The sequence below is a fragment of the Diorhabda sublineata genome, chromosome 5 (genome assembly GCF_026230105.1).
Source record: "Diorhabda sublineata isolate icDioSubl1.1 chromosome 5, icDioSubl1.1, whole genome shotgun sequence".
Lineage (NCBI taxonomy): Eukaryota > Metazoa > Arthropoda > Insecta > Coleoptera > Chrysomelidae > Diorhabda > Diorhabda sublineata.
Window position 1 is genome coordinate 33,047,333 of NC_079478.1, and position 15,376 is coordinate 33,062,708.

The window sequence follows — 15,376 nt, forward strand, 5'->3', positions numbered from 1 at the left end:
ACGATTGGAGTTTACTCCTTAAGTTCGATAGTCTAACCAGACGCAAAAAGAGTTTATTTAACTTGATTGCCAGAATATTTTGGGCTTCCTTCATGAATTTTTTTTAATCTGTAAGCTCGCTGTCTCTCGGCTGGAGTTTTTGGAGGTTTAGATTTTTTCCTAGTCAAAAAATATAAAAAAAATTAGAAAATTTATAAATTCATAATTATAAAAATTTTAACCGACTTTAAGAAAATTGATAAAAAAAGGTTTATAAACATTTTTTTTAAATTATTATAATTAATTTTTTATTTAAAATATAATATTATCTTAATAATTAACAAAAACGGTTATAAAAAGATAATTATGTCACTAAATCTTTTACATACAATAATAAATAGTACATGAAAATTATTTAAATAAGCTAAAAAATAACTTTTCGAAAGAAAATTATATAAAAACATTATTATAATGAAAAATATTGTCGATTTCTCTGATAATATTATCGAATTATTGACTACAGTTGTTAATATTTAAAAATTATTTATAAAATAAATCATAATAACGTGGAAGAATTTATAGACATAGACAAAAAAATTAATTTTTGGTTAGGTTAGAAATTTTCTATTTTATGTGGATGCGCTCGATAATTCATATTGGGTTGATTATCTAATTTTAATAAATACAAATTGCACATGCTCATACATATAATACGTGAATTATAACGTACCTTGCAACCACGTGTTTGTTAGATGTTCCGGCAATATCATCTACACCTCTTTCTGCCATAGTTATTTGAAAATACTTTCAGGTTCACTTTAGCGGAACACAATGATAAAAATTAAAACTTCACAATAACAATATTAATTATTGATATTTATAATAAAAACAGCAATATAAGTATGTCGACACTGACAAATTAGAAAGTTGCGCATCATAGGGTGCGCACCAAAAACGTAACGAGGTCATTCATCGATAGATTTTACTCCACATTTTTCTCATACCGGGCCTCTTATATATGCAAATCGATTCTTAAGGAGTAAACTCCAACAAACTAGTTTTCGTAGCTTTAATACGTTGAGCCTCAAGAAAATTTGTTAAACTTTCCCCTGGGTCCAAAATTTCTTTGTTTTTACAACATTCCCCACTGCCAAGAGAGGTCCTATGGACAAAAAACATCAAATTTTGCACTTTTCACTCGAAATAAATATTTAATTATATTTCTTTGAAGGTACAACATACTTGTAGCAAGAAAAAGCAACTTTTTTTTTGTTTTTTTATTCGTTTAACGATGATTTATGCTTTTATGTAAAGTGATGTGTTTTACAAAATATTATGAGTTCAAGGTAACGTGAAGGTGTCACAAATGAAAAATTTTAGTCAAATATTAATGATTAGTCATTAATATAAATGAAAAGTAAGGTTTTTTATTTTACAATGGAGTTAGAGATCATGCAAAAAACTTAAATGGTTCTAGTGTAGGGTAATGTTTCAAGTACCCAGGACGATCCAACCAAACATATTTAACTACAGTCTCTTGAACCTTAGAAAGGTTTGAAATAAAAAACGTCGTGTGGTGCGAGGAATCAATCTGGGCTAAGGGAAGTTCTGTTGCGGTCTTATGGATCACACCGGAGGTCAAAGTGTTAAAACAAGAAAAATACAAATGCTATTTTTATTCAAAATACTTTAAAAACATCAAAGTACTTTTATCTTTACAAAAAGACAAAAATAATTGGCCGAAGTTAGCACAAACATAAAATTTACACATTGCAAGTGGAATCAATCAAAACTAACGTGAAACTTTTGAAAATAAATTTCTTTGGTGTTCAAAATGACCTCCTTGATTACGAATACTCGAGTTCTCCTTACCACTTCCGTGGTTGTAGTGCGTAAACGCATCTTTTTGTCGTAGCGCATTGCGCATTAATGGGCAATAAACTACTTAAAACTTGTTGTTTCAGTTTTATTTCATATAAACGGCAGTAAAGCACCCATAAAATAAAAAAACACAAAATTGACCATATCTCAAAATCCAACAAACATTGCACAAAGACATGTCTACATCCTCCTAAGACCCTGTAGATAAGGGAAGTACGCTTTATTTAGGTTAATGAAGTATTCTTTCAAATTAAAATTCTTGATAGCTTTGTAGACATCAAAAATAATTATTCATATTTTTACTATCAATCGGGCGAGAATATGCCACATATGGTTGTCCAATAACCACTTTGAAATGAGACTAAATCTGATGTAAATGCTCGAAGAACTTGTTTGCATTGTTGGTCGATTCCTCTACGTCTGTTGATTTCGTTCATCTCGTGCCTCGTGCCCCACATGTAACCTGTAAATAAATCAAATTAAAATACTTATTTGCTTATTATTTAACTTACCTTTCACAATAATACAGCACGTATATTTATTAAACACGTACACGTTTCTGTTTTGATTTAAAACTATTTGCAAAAAATGTTAAGTACAATATGTACAAGTACGATAATGGCCGTTGTTAGCGGGAGCTCAAAAAACGTGTTTATTTACACGAGAGTAAAAACTGTCTCTTCAGTTATTAATAAATAATTATTATACTAGAAATTAATTATAAATTTACGATTAGAGTAAAATTAAAATGAGAGCTGTACAGAAAAATGAAAATAGGACGTACTGCTACAAAAAGGAAATTGTAAATAAGAATTTATGGTACTATAATTATTATATTCGATTGCCATCTTGCAATCCTATTGCGGATTTGTGGATAAAATAAAAAAAATAAAAAAGTCACGATGGAAAAATAGAGGTTGATCGCAGAGGGTTGAAAATTTAGGGTTGTATGTATTTGTTAATGCGGTATCATGAAAAAATGAAAACGAAAACTTTTATTTAAAAAATAAGAACAAAAAATTTAGGTGTGGACTACTCTTAACATTTAGGGGGATGAAAAATAAGATAATACGATGCGGTACAGCTTGTACGGGATGGAAACCACTTCCCACATGTTGGGATTTGTAGAACTTTGTCTTACGCATCCCGATTACCGATCTGAAGAAGTTTAAAAATTATTATTGATTTAATTATTGAAATTGTAAGGAAATAACGTATGTTGTAATAGTTTTGTAGATTATAATAATACAAATTAAAAATGGCTTTGTAAACAAAAAAAATTGACATTTTTGGGGAGATCGCTACGCCGCTTAACCCTTAAACGGGCATGGCATCATATATGATACCATCTGTTGAATAATTTTTTTAAAAATCGGCGGAAAATCTTAGGACCTGATTCTTTCTCTCAGGGCATGGAAATTTCATTGTGAATGTGGTGGTCACACTGTTTTACGTCCAACCCAAGTTATATTGTGCAGACTCGATAATACGAATCAATAAAAACCAAGGCGATTCGGATTAACAAATAATTCGGATTACCGAAGCAGTTGCTTTTTATCAAAAATTGATTTAAATTTGCAAAATATGTCAAAAGTCTTCACGTCAAATTGATGATGTGTTTAGACTGCTCAAAAAAATAAAATTCCTATTTAGATTGTATGTAAATTTTTAAGAACCAGTTGTACAAAAAAAAGCACTAAAATTTTACGAGAACATATTGAAAAATTCTTAGCCTACTATAGAACCAAACAAAATTTCAATATCAAAATATTCTATTACTCAACATATTCTCCTCTTAATTGGATACATTTATATCCTCGTTGGTCGATGATAGTCGGATGGAGCCAAATCTGGTGAATAAGGGTGGTGTTCTAGGAATTCAAACCCTAAATCACGAATTTTTTGCATGGCAACATGAGATTTGTGTGCAGAGGCGTTGTCCTGCAAGATCAAAGCACCTTTGGATAGCTTTCCGCGTCTTTTCTCTTTATTTTTTTCCCGTACAGTGGTCAGTAGTGTCGAATAGTAATCTCCAGTTATTGTTCTACCCTTATCCAAAAAATCAATCATGATTACTCCATGGGAATTCCAAGAAACTGAAGCAAGAACTTTTCCAGCAGATTTTTGGACACGAAACTTCTTAGGTCTTGGAGAACCAGAGTGTCGCCATTCCATCGATTGCTGCTTTGTTTCTGAGTGGTAGAAATGTACCCAAGTCTTCTCCATAGTAACAATTCGGTTTAAGAAGTGTACATCGTTTTTAAATCGAGCACAGATCGAACGCGATGCTTCTACCCTTGCACGCTTTTGGTCAACATTCCAACATTTGGGGATCCATTTTGCAGCAATTTTTCTCATGTCCAAATTGACATGAACGCGTTCGTATGAAATATTCAGTGCTTCAGATCAGATCCGTTTTAGCCCAATTCGACGGTTTGATAAAATCATGTCATGAACTGCATCGATATTTTCGGGGACTGACACAGTTCGGTCATCATCTTCAATGGAAAATTTACCTCTTTTGAAGCTTGCAGTTCAATTTTTCACGGCCGCATACGAAGGACATTGATCACCAAGGGTATTAAGCATATTTTCGTAAATCTGCTTGCCTTTTAACCCTTTTAAATACAGGTACTTGATGATGGCACGATAATCCAATTTTTCGATTTCCTCAATTTCGGTGGACATTTTTTTTTTTAATTTATTCCGTAACTCTGGTTTACTTTTTTGACGTCAAACTTTACACTTACACTTCTAGTAAGTTATTGTTCGTTGCTATGGTACCGCAATATTTTGTTTATGCATGGAACTGGTCTAGGCTAACTAGATATCAATATATTCTCGTATTGCACAAATCTGTTGTCCTGGATAACTTTGCTAATATTTTAAAGTGCTCATATTGAGAATATATCTATGAAAGTAGTAAATATGCTCTATATTTTTATGCTTTTCATATTTTTATCGGCTTAATAGTATTAAAATTAATTTTTCCAGTCATAATATCTCAAACTAAAGTCTAGTACTTTTTTGCTTCGTATATTAAATTGTTGTTTGATACTTAACAGCGACATTCAAATTTTGCGTATCATACCGGCGCTCAAGATGACACCTGTTCACGTATGGCACTGTTATAGGTGCAAAATAGAAATTTATTTTATATATTATTGTCTATCAATTCTATTATCGGTATACATCGAAAAACACGCCGAAAAATAAACGTTTTGAAATGAAAGTCTCTTATAATCCGGTTTGATCTGGGCCTGACACACGGTATAAAATATTAAAGTAGAAGGGCTCCTAGTTCCCAGATCCAGCCTTTAACATATCACAGAAAATGACAAGAAAGACAGACGAACGTCGAGTTGGCCGAATGATTCCAAGAATGAGAGTTTCTGTTGGATGTGCTCAGGAAATATTACAAAGAATACCGAAATAGCGATCAATACAAGAAAAAAGTGTTATGTAGTTATATCTTGTTTTTATTGTATTTATATATATTTTAGAAACAAAGTATATAGAGATAGTTTTCAACATTATTAATAATACGAAAAGAATATTCCGAAAATGCAATTTTTATATACCAAACTACACCTTTTGGACTGAATCTAGAAATGTGGCAACACGTTATATAAAAGGTAGAGGAATTTTCATCAATCTACTTTCCAATACTATTAATTCTAATAACTACAACTGGGAAAGTTTTCAATCTGATTAAAATTGAGCTGATTGATCAAAGAATGGAAAAGATATACTGAGCTTTGAGCTAACTGGTGAGCTAGTCGTCTGGATCTTGTAATTATAGGGGATCTATTAGCGGGTTTTGGGTTTTTGACGCGCGTCAAAACCCTAACTCTTGTTTTCTAGTAGTTTTAATGTATCTTTCATTTGTTTGAAGTTATTTATAATAAAAGACAATATTTAAAAAAATAAAAAATGCTTTTTCAATTTTTTTCAGAATAAATCTCTCTAATCCATTTGAACTTTTTGATCCTATTATTTGTATACAAATAAAGTGATTTGAAAATTTGAAACGTTTTATTTCAATTCTGGTGGCAATATCAAGGAATGTTTTTAAATGAAATGGAGGGATTCTATCTTATTTTCGTCATAACTCCCTTATTTTACGTACTACAAAGTATTATAAAGTCTCTTTTGAATGTTGTTTTAAAGTTTTTTAAAAAAGCTTCAATACATTATTTTCGTAAAATTGACCGTTTTCCACTTATTCAATTTTAAATTTTTCAAAATACTCGGTTCACTAAATAAGTTCCACCTTTAATAAATCATAACTCCGTTTGTATTAGGTCTATAACCAAAAAAAAACATTCTTTTTATTTTTCAAAAGCTACATTCAACCTCATCACAGTTTTTTTCATAAATTCTAAAGTTATTTGTGAAAAAATGGTTTTGTACCAAAAATTCAAAGTTTCAATCACGACTAAGTTAAAAAGTGTATTAATTTTACGAAAAAACTCCAAAGAATAATTTGGACTTCTATGGTTAGTTTCGAATAAAATTTCAACCCTTAGTGGGGGTGGTACTTAGCCCCAGAGTCAAAAAACATGGAACGAGACAACAGATGTAGTCAGATGGGTACGGAGAAGAAAGGGGGAGGATCGACTGGCAAAACAAGCATTCGAGGAGAAGCCAACCACCAGAAGATCAGCAAGCAGATCTCCAAAGAGATGAGCCGAATCATGGACATCGACATTCCAAGATCGCGGGATTGGAGAAATTGGAGAATTATGAATAAAAATATAAAATTATTTTTTTTTTGGTTATTACTTAATTACAAAGTACATAATAATAATTGATGTACTAATACTTATCAAGAAAATTGGTGGTATTCACTTTATTAGCAACAGTCAGAGAAATGTACAAGGATGGGCCTAGAAGTACCTGCCTTGACCTAGAGATCGCGGTAGTTGCTTGAAAATACGACTGTATTAGAAAGTACACAATCTATACAGTATATTTTCCAAGTTTGTAGACACTACGTGACTTGTGAAGACCAGCTTCGCAGTGGCCGACCAAATGAGGTGACGACTCCAGAAATGTTGAAGAAAGTTCACTAAGGGTTCTGGATGATGAGCGAGCGCGAGCTAACAGACATAGTAGGCATTTCAAAAAGTGCATTACATCGCATATTAACTGAAAATTTAGACATGAGAAGCTGCGCGCGAGATGGACGCCCCGTTTGTTTACAAGCATCTTGAGGATGTTTCCATCGAGTCTTTGGTAATGTTTCACATAAATGAAGCCGATTTTTTGCGGCGTTTCTTAACTATATATGATAATAAGTCTGATGGCAAGATGAATGCCGCGTTTCCGCCATTTTATAACCATGGTTGAAACGTGGGTCCATCACTTCACACTCGAAACAAAAGAAGTATCAAAACAATGGACAGAAAAGAGAAAACTGTCTCCAAAGAATGCAAAGACCGTTCCGTCTGATAGCAAGGTCATGGCGTCGGTTGTTTGTGATTCGCGTGAGATAATTTTCATTGACTATTTTGAAAAAGGAAAAAATATCAACAGCGAGTATTATGCGAAATTATTGTAACATTTGGGCGAAGAAATCAGCTAAAAACGGTCACGTATGGCTAAGAAGTGTTGTTTGACAATGCACCACCTCAAACATCCGTTACTGCAATAACCAAAATCAATGAATTAAAGTTTTAATTGCTACCTCATGCACACTATTCGCCAGATTTAGCCCACTCGGATTATTTTCTGTTTCCAGATGTGGTGAATAAAGAGGTGATGTCGACAGTGAAAGGCTATTTTGAAGAGTTGACGATTATTATTATAAAAAGGGTATCGAAATTATAGTAAAAAAAAGTATATGGAGCTAAAAGGAGATTGAGTTGAAAAATAAATATATTTTTTTCAAAATTTTTGTGTTTTCTTACAAATAGCTATTAAAAGATCAATTATAGAAGCTTGCCAATCTCTGGTGCTTCTCCTGTCTCATATATTTTCTCTATTACGATTTTTAGTATATCCTTTAATTCAGTTTCTACTGTTTTCACTACATCTGTCGTCAATTGGTTTATTTCTTCTCTAGTTACAGTTTTTATATTGCTAATTCTATTTCTTTGAACTTATATCATACTTTGGTCTGTTTCCTTTTAAAAGATTTGTAAAATATTGTTGCCATCTTTCTATTATCTTAAGTTGTTTATCTTTTTTTGTGTTTTTGGTGTTTATAAGTAAACTCTTACAATTATTACTTGTTTCTCTTGCGTTTCTAATCGCTCCAAATATTTTTTTTTATTTTCCTTGTAGTCGTTTGTCCTCAAATTCTCGCTTTTTTTGTTCTTCAGCTAATCTTTCCTCTTCAACTTTTCTTTTTTGTATTTTTCGTAAACAAATTGTGCTTTAATTGTTAGGTATTTCTTCCATTTTTGTGCTTTCTTTTTAATCGTGTCTTTTATGGTTTTATTTCTCTATTTTTGAATAATTGTTCAATGTTAGTAAAGAATTGAGTAGAGTCGGCAGACAATTCAGAAATTAAATTTTTTAGTTGACAAAAACTGTGAAAAAAGCAGCTTCCAACCAAGTGCCCCGTTTTGTAATAATAGGTTGAGGTGGGAGAGAAGTGCTCCGTAATTTTTCTTTAAATAACTGAACCTTTATTGGCACCTAAGCATGTATTAGGTTGTGGTAAAAGATTGTCAAAGCCTTTTTCATGTACAGTGCTGTAATTTATAACAATACAAAAAGGTTATTTACAAAGGTGTCTGATTTACAATCATTTATTCTTTTTAAATAATTTTGGGGAAGGGACATAAACATTTGAAATACTTGAAGAAGAATAAGACAGTATAATTATCTGTCTGGTAATATAGAAACTGTTTTCGACATAATAGCGTCTTAGAAATCTATTTTTAATTATCGAAAGATAATTAATTAACAATCTTTACCTACATAATACACAACTAATTAAAATTTAATCAGTACTGTTTCCGGTGGATGACTGTGACTCATGGATAAAGTTCTGTGAATGTAGCAATTTTTTATTGAAAAGGGCGGACGATTGTGTCTGGAATGGAATCCATTCTCCACCACGCCATCGCCAGCCACGCTGTTACCGTGTTACCGACCGTCATCAAGGGAGGCCCTGCCATGACACGAAAGAACTATAGAGATGGAAACGGCATTAGGAACTTGTATTATGTATAAAGCTACTGTGATTTTTTTTAAATATTTCATGATTTTCAACGACATATTTACAGCTCGTAAGTCAGCTCTGGAAATTAAGTGCTTAGAATTTGAGATATTGTTGTTGCAAAATTAGCTATATCCTGTTTAATTTTACATCTCAAATATCGTAATCATAACAAAATTGATCTTATCCAAGCATACTACTAAAGTATAATACGCGTTATCTACCTGTATTCAATGTATCCCATCTAAACGAAAAGGTGAGAGAAAGAAGGGAGAGGTTAGAAAGGTGTATCAACAATATCTTCTTCTTCTTCATCTTCGTACGTTAGTCCTGTGTTTGTATCAATGGTTGCCTAGCTGCAGCTGGGATGATGAAGTCTAGCTTCCATACCATCTTGTAGGTGGTCGGGTTGTATTCGGTTTTTCTTCCTTTGCAATATTTGCCAATCATCATCTGACATTCTGTCCACGTGGTCTCTCCAGTCCCTCTGCCGATTTCTCGCCAATTTCACTACATCCTGGATGTCACATATCTCCCTTATCTCATCATTTCTTTTGTGATCAAATAATGTGTGTCCAGCTATTGAGCAACAATATATTTTATGAAAAAATATAACATCGGCTTCGGAAGTCTCTGATGGTTGATCCAAATGTATCGAGTAAGCAGAAAAAATTAATCAGGAAAAGGATACTGAAAAGAAAATTGATGGTAAAAAAGAATCCAAGCTTCAAGATCAAATGCGTTTTTCGGAGAAATTGCAGGAAGTTAAGGATAATATGACCACTTTCTCTTTTGGCTGCCAAAGTTCCAGATCAGGTTGCCTAATTCAGTAGGCAGCTATACATCTATAACTTAATTATAGTTCAAGGTGTATCTAAGACGAAAATAATTTTCCAATTGCTCTCAACGGGCTAGCTTCTGATTGAGTTGAACTAGTTGACAAGAATTTGAGTTAAAATCGATAAATTCTTAAGTAAAAAATTGGCTGTTCTTCGATTTTTGACACTCATGGACATTCTAATTTTCATAATGATCGTATCTGGAGCTCAGGAAATTGATTGTAACATACTTGACTCAGCTGGGATAATATGAAACTGAACTATTGGCGTGTACTCGGTTGCTAAATTGTTTTCGATTCCTAACTTTGGGGACTCATAAAAGATCGTGTGTAGTTGTTTTCACAATCAGCTGATCTTCCGTAAACAAGAAACAGGATTGAATCAGCTGTTGTAAAAATTACTCAAGAGACACTGATAAAAGTTCGTGTGCTTATATTGATTACTTGTAGGTTTCTGTATGAAACTGTTTGAGCTGATCTTTGTTTAATGTATCATTTATAATTGTAAGTTGATTGAAAACATATATCTAGCTGAAAATTTAGAAAAACATCATTAATTAACTACCTTTAGCAAGAATCTTGTTATTTTTCTCCACTACACTTTATTTGACTTACTCTATTAGTTTTCCTGTTTAGACGGAGTTTTCTAATCAAATTCTCAATACCTTTGACTCGAAATTTTGATGACAATTAATTAATTTAAGCCATACTTGATGTCACGTTAATTAATTAATTGATTTATTATATAAAAAAAATGTTTGGTTTGGTCGTTGCTTTGCAGTCAAATATTCTCGAGTTCAAGTCAACTTTGGATTTTTGTCATTCTTTAATAACATTTTCAATTGAATCAACTTGATTTTACAAAATTCGTAATGATTTTTGTAAGATAAATAAATTGTTTTAGCCTATAGTCAAATGTTTCTATTATAAAGTTGGATAGCTCAATGATTCGTGACCGATGTGTACAATCTTATGGTTGGAAGCTCGAATTTCATTAGGAACGTTAATCAAAAAAGTCATTTTTTCTTGAAAAAACCATTTTAAGGAAATAATAAATTCTTCTCCTTTACATATCCACGCCTTTATGTTGACTGTCTACTTGTTCAACTTTATCATCATCATTATCATCAAATGTACCAAAATTAATACCAAAATTATAATTTTCATTTTATGGTGCATTTGAATTTTTTCTTTTCCCAAACACTTCAAGCTAACCCCATCGATTTTTAATTGTTGTATTTGCTCCAATGACGAAATAAATTTAGATAAAATAATTTGATAGGCTGATGTAAATTATTATTTATTTAAAGCATCATAATTTGTGATATGTATATCGTTACAAAAAATACCGTTCCAAGACTGAAGGACGCATCGCTGAAGACTAAAGCAGACTCTGGTATTGATCGGTAGGGAGTTTCTTCGGCACTGTTACTAGCCTGGGCACAGCCACCTGCGATATGTAGGAAGAGGGTTGTTAGTAATTCTTAGAAGCTGATGACGACCGATTCTACCTTATAATTTCTCCCGTTTCTATATGAAAAATATCTTATTTTTGCGTTGTTTATTCCATCAAATATTTTAGATAACTGTTTGAAGAAACTTGTAAATACAAATTTCAGTTCACACTTATTCAACATGCTCTAATTTGTATTTAATGGACGTTGAAATATTGCAGATTCAGATATTATGAAAATTTGTTTATCGAAGCGGAATAAGATATATAAATGGTTATAGCTTTCATGTTTTCCTTTTGCCATAAATTATTTTATCCGGAAGTTGATTATTTGAACACAATCTCAACACGTAACCGTCGTTTTAAAAATTTTCTAGATCAATACATAGTACATTTTTTTAAAAATAAATTTAATATTATCATATTTGAGAACTTAAAAAGACATTTTATAAGTTTTATATTTTTATAAGGATTTTCTAAACGGTACTATTTCTACTTAGATCTACATAATCGATGTATTGATTCAATTGAAGTCGATCAACCATTTATTGTCAAAAAGTTGCAATTTGTAGACAAAAGCTTGTAAAAACTAAAGAACAAACATAAAAATAGCTAAATAAAGATACAAACCAAATAAAATTTGGTAATTTTATACTTTCATTTTATGAAATCGAAAAATCATCCGATTTCGATGAATTTTTTCTTAAATCTTCGTTTTTATGATAGATTTACGAAAAAAAATATGGAAACAAAAAAATGTGAGCTTATATTGCTTAAGTTAGGTTAGGTTAGGTTAGGCTAGGGGGTTGGGTTGGCAAGTGATTGTGCACTTTTTTGCATTGTAAAATATTGAGCCATTAACTAATTCTGAAGTGGAATAGATAGATAAAGGTAAGAATCTTGAATCTTTTAATGAAGTCCCCGCAGTGAGACCTGCTGTTTAGTCCAGTAAATAATTAACAGCTCTTTTTTGTAGTTTAAAGATTCGCTCAAATTGAGTCGCACCACACGTATCCCAGAAGGGAAGGGCATATCTGAGATGCGACTCAATAAATGCATAATAAACTGTTAAGTTCAGTTCTTTGGAAACTGATCTCATCCCAAAGTAGGAAGAACTTCATTTTTTAGATAAGTCAACAATATGTAACTCCCATTTTAAGGAATTGTCCACAACAAGCCATAAGAATTTTACGGATTGAACGACGTCAATGGTAGTGTTATTTGATAAAAAAGATAGCAATGACAAAGTAAAAACGAAATTTGAATTTATTATAACGGTTGTAACACATTTGGTGAAATGTTTTGAACTTAGTTGTGACAATGCCTATCAGTAACATAAAGTCTCAGAGTCCACAAATATTATTAAAAGTTTTGTACTATTGACAAACATATGGTAGCAGTGTTGGTATGATAATCCATTAAAAAGTTACAATTCGCCAATTCGAGAAAATTCAAAAACAGTTTTTGCAAAACATTGAAACTATCCAACGGGGAAAAATTATTGTTGCTTTTATTTCTTCTTATTGAGTCGTTGCAACAACTGTTTATATTCATTTTCACTACTAAAGAAGAAGATAATATTGTTCAAACCCTAGACGTACCGTATAAAAGTAATCAACATGTAAAAAGCGCCTGGTTATGATTTAATCTTTGATAAAATTTTACAAGAACTATCAGAAACACATACAAACTTATAGTAGGTATGCTATGCTCACAATAAACTAATTTATGTACACTTAGAACATTGCCCAGAAGCCAGAGGATGTCTCCTTTTTAAGACTTATAAGTCTACTTCCATCTCTCTCAAAAATACTCGGGAAGCTGTAAGTTAAAAAGCTCAACAAGATGATAAATCAAAAGACCAGACCATCAGTTCGGATTCCCGTACGGTAGAGCAAGTCCATAGGATAGTTAATCAGACTGCTACGTCTGATTAGGAACTACTTTCTCGTCCTCACCATCAGCTCCTCAAATAATATACAACTAGTAGACACTCCAACGTGACACAAGACATATTCACTCTGGTGTCCCACAAGGAAGCGTATTAGAACCAATTCTTTACCTTACGTACACAGCAGTCTTATTTATTTCAAGATCTACCATTATAGCAATATATGCTGATGACAATTCTTTGTTTTCATGTCACGCTTCAAATTCCTACAAGCCACCATTAACAAATGGTATATCAAAGCCAATTAAGTAAAATCAATAAACGTAACATTCACTCTACGAAGAGAAAAGCATCGCTATCGATAAAGATTAAGTATACTTCCACAAGTAGAGGATTCAAAATACCTAAGCATGCATTTGAATAGACGTCTAACAAGTAAGCAACTAGACATGAAACTACATAAAACGCACTGGATTATTGGCCGAAAATCAAATCAGGAAGTACAGCATACAACTATGGCGTACCGCCATCCTTCAGAGGTTCCAAAACAATAGTCAACGCACCCTATTATGTCCCTAATCTGAAAACACTCAAAGAAGCCATAAAACGTTTTAGAACCAAATATAGTGAAAGAGTGTCAGTTCATCCCAGTTAAATATGCGGTAGAATAGTGAATTGCGAGGGTTGAATAAAAAAACTCTAAAAAGATCAAGATTTAAAGAAGGGTGTAATATCTGTAATAGTTTATATCCTAACCGAAATCCCATAACAAGATCTACTGTCAGTAAGTTAGTAGAAAAGTTTAAAGAAAATGGCTCAGTAAAAGATTTATCCAATTCAGGGCGCAGAAAGCTGCATCAACTGAAAACAACTCTTTAGATGTTTGTTTAGAAGACTAAATTCCATCCATACAAACTAAAGTTGGTTCAAGAGTTGTCAGATGACGATTTTGACATAATTGGTATAATTGTAGATACTGGTCACGTTACAATCCTCGTTGTATGCGTTAATCCCACACCCGATATCCCGCAAAACTGAATGTATGAGCAGGAATAATGGGCGACAAAATAATAAGGACCCTATTTCATTGAGGGTAAATAAAGTGTTTCCCAGAAGATGGATTGGAAAGCGTGGTTTTATCAAATGTCCCCCGTGAACACCTGACATGAATCCTTTAGACTATTTCCTGTGGGGTCACTTAAAAAACATCATATATAAAACAAAACCTGCCAATATTCAGGATTGAGTAGTCAAGGATGTTGAAAAATGTATTGCAAAGTTTTAAAAATCTCATGACTTGTTGTATTCAAGTGAATGGACAAAATTTGGAGCAACTGCTGTAATCGCAATTACTGTATGTTTTCTCTACTTCACAAATGTGGATCTACTTCTACCATGACACAACCATTTAAAGATTTGTCTTCAGTTGTTGTAGGTTTTCAGCACCATCATTTAGATAAATATTTTGCTGCACCAGTTTCGTTGAACTTTTTACCAACTTACTGACATTTGTTACAAGATTTTTATTGGCACATAAATTATTAATGAATATTCAAATTAAACGAGTTTATTCAATCGTAGCCATCTAAATGTACAATATTTATTGTAACTTTGGCGGAGATTCTGTAAATGTAGTTATAACATTAAGGCATAGAGAATATCACATGAAAAATAACTAGTGTTTCTTAAGGATTTTTAAAATCACAAAATATATAGTGTGATCCAAGTAAATATCACTATAATACCGGCTAAGACCGGCAAGACCCTTGCACACAAAGATTTATAAAAAACTTACAAGCCGTTTAAGTTTAAGCAAAATTGTAGTTTACAATTAGTACTTATGCTATGGTTGTTACTTAAAATCTAAAATTTCGAAAATTGTGCTTTAGTTGGGTATCAAAAAACAACGGGTCTAGTGCACTTTTGACACGCTCGGATAGTCTCGGGAGATAAAAAGACACTGTTACCATAAGGTTAAAAACACAAGCGGCAACCTTGTATGAAGAAGACGAAAACTTGTACCACGCTTATACAAGAGCCTACAAAATTTCGGAAGCTTTGGGGCTTTAGTTTCACAGTTTTCAGTACAATAAATATTTATTTTGTATCTGTAGACGTTTTCTTTTATATAACTAACTTTGTAGATATTCCTCGTACTATTAT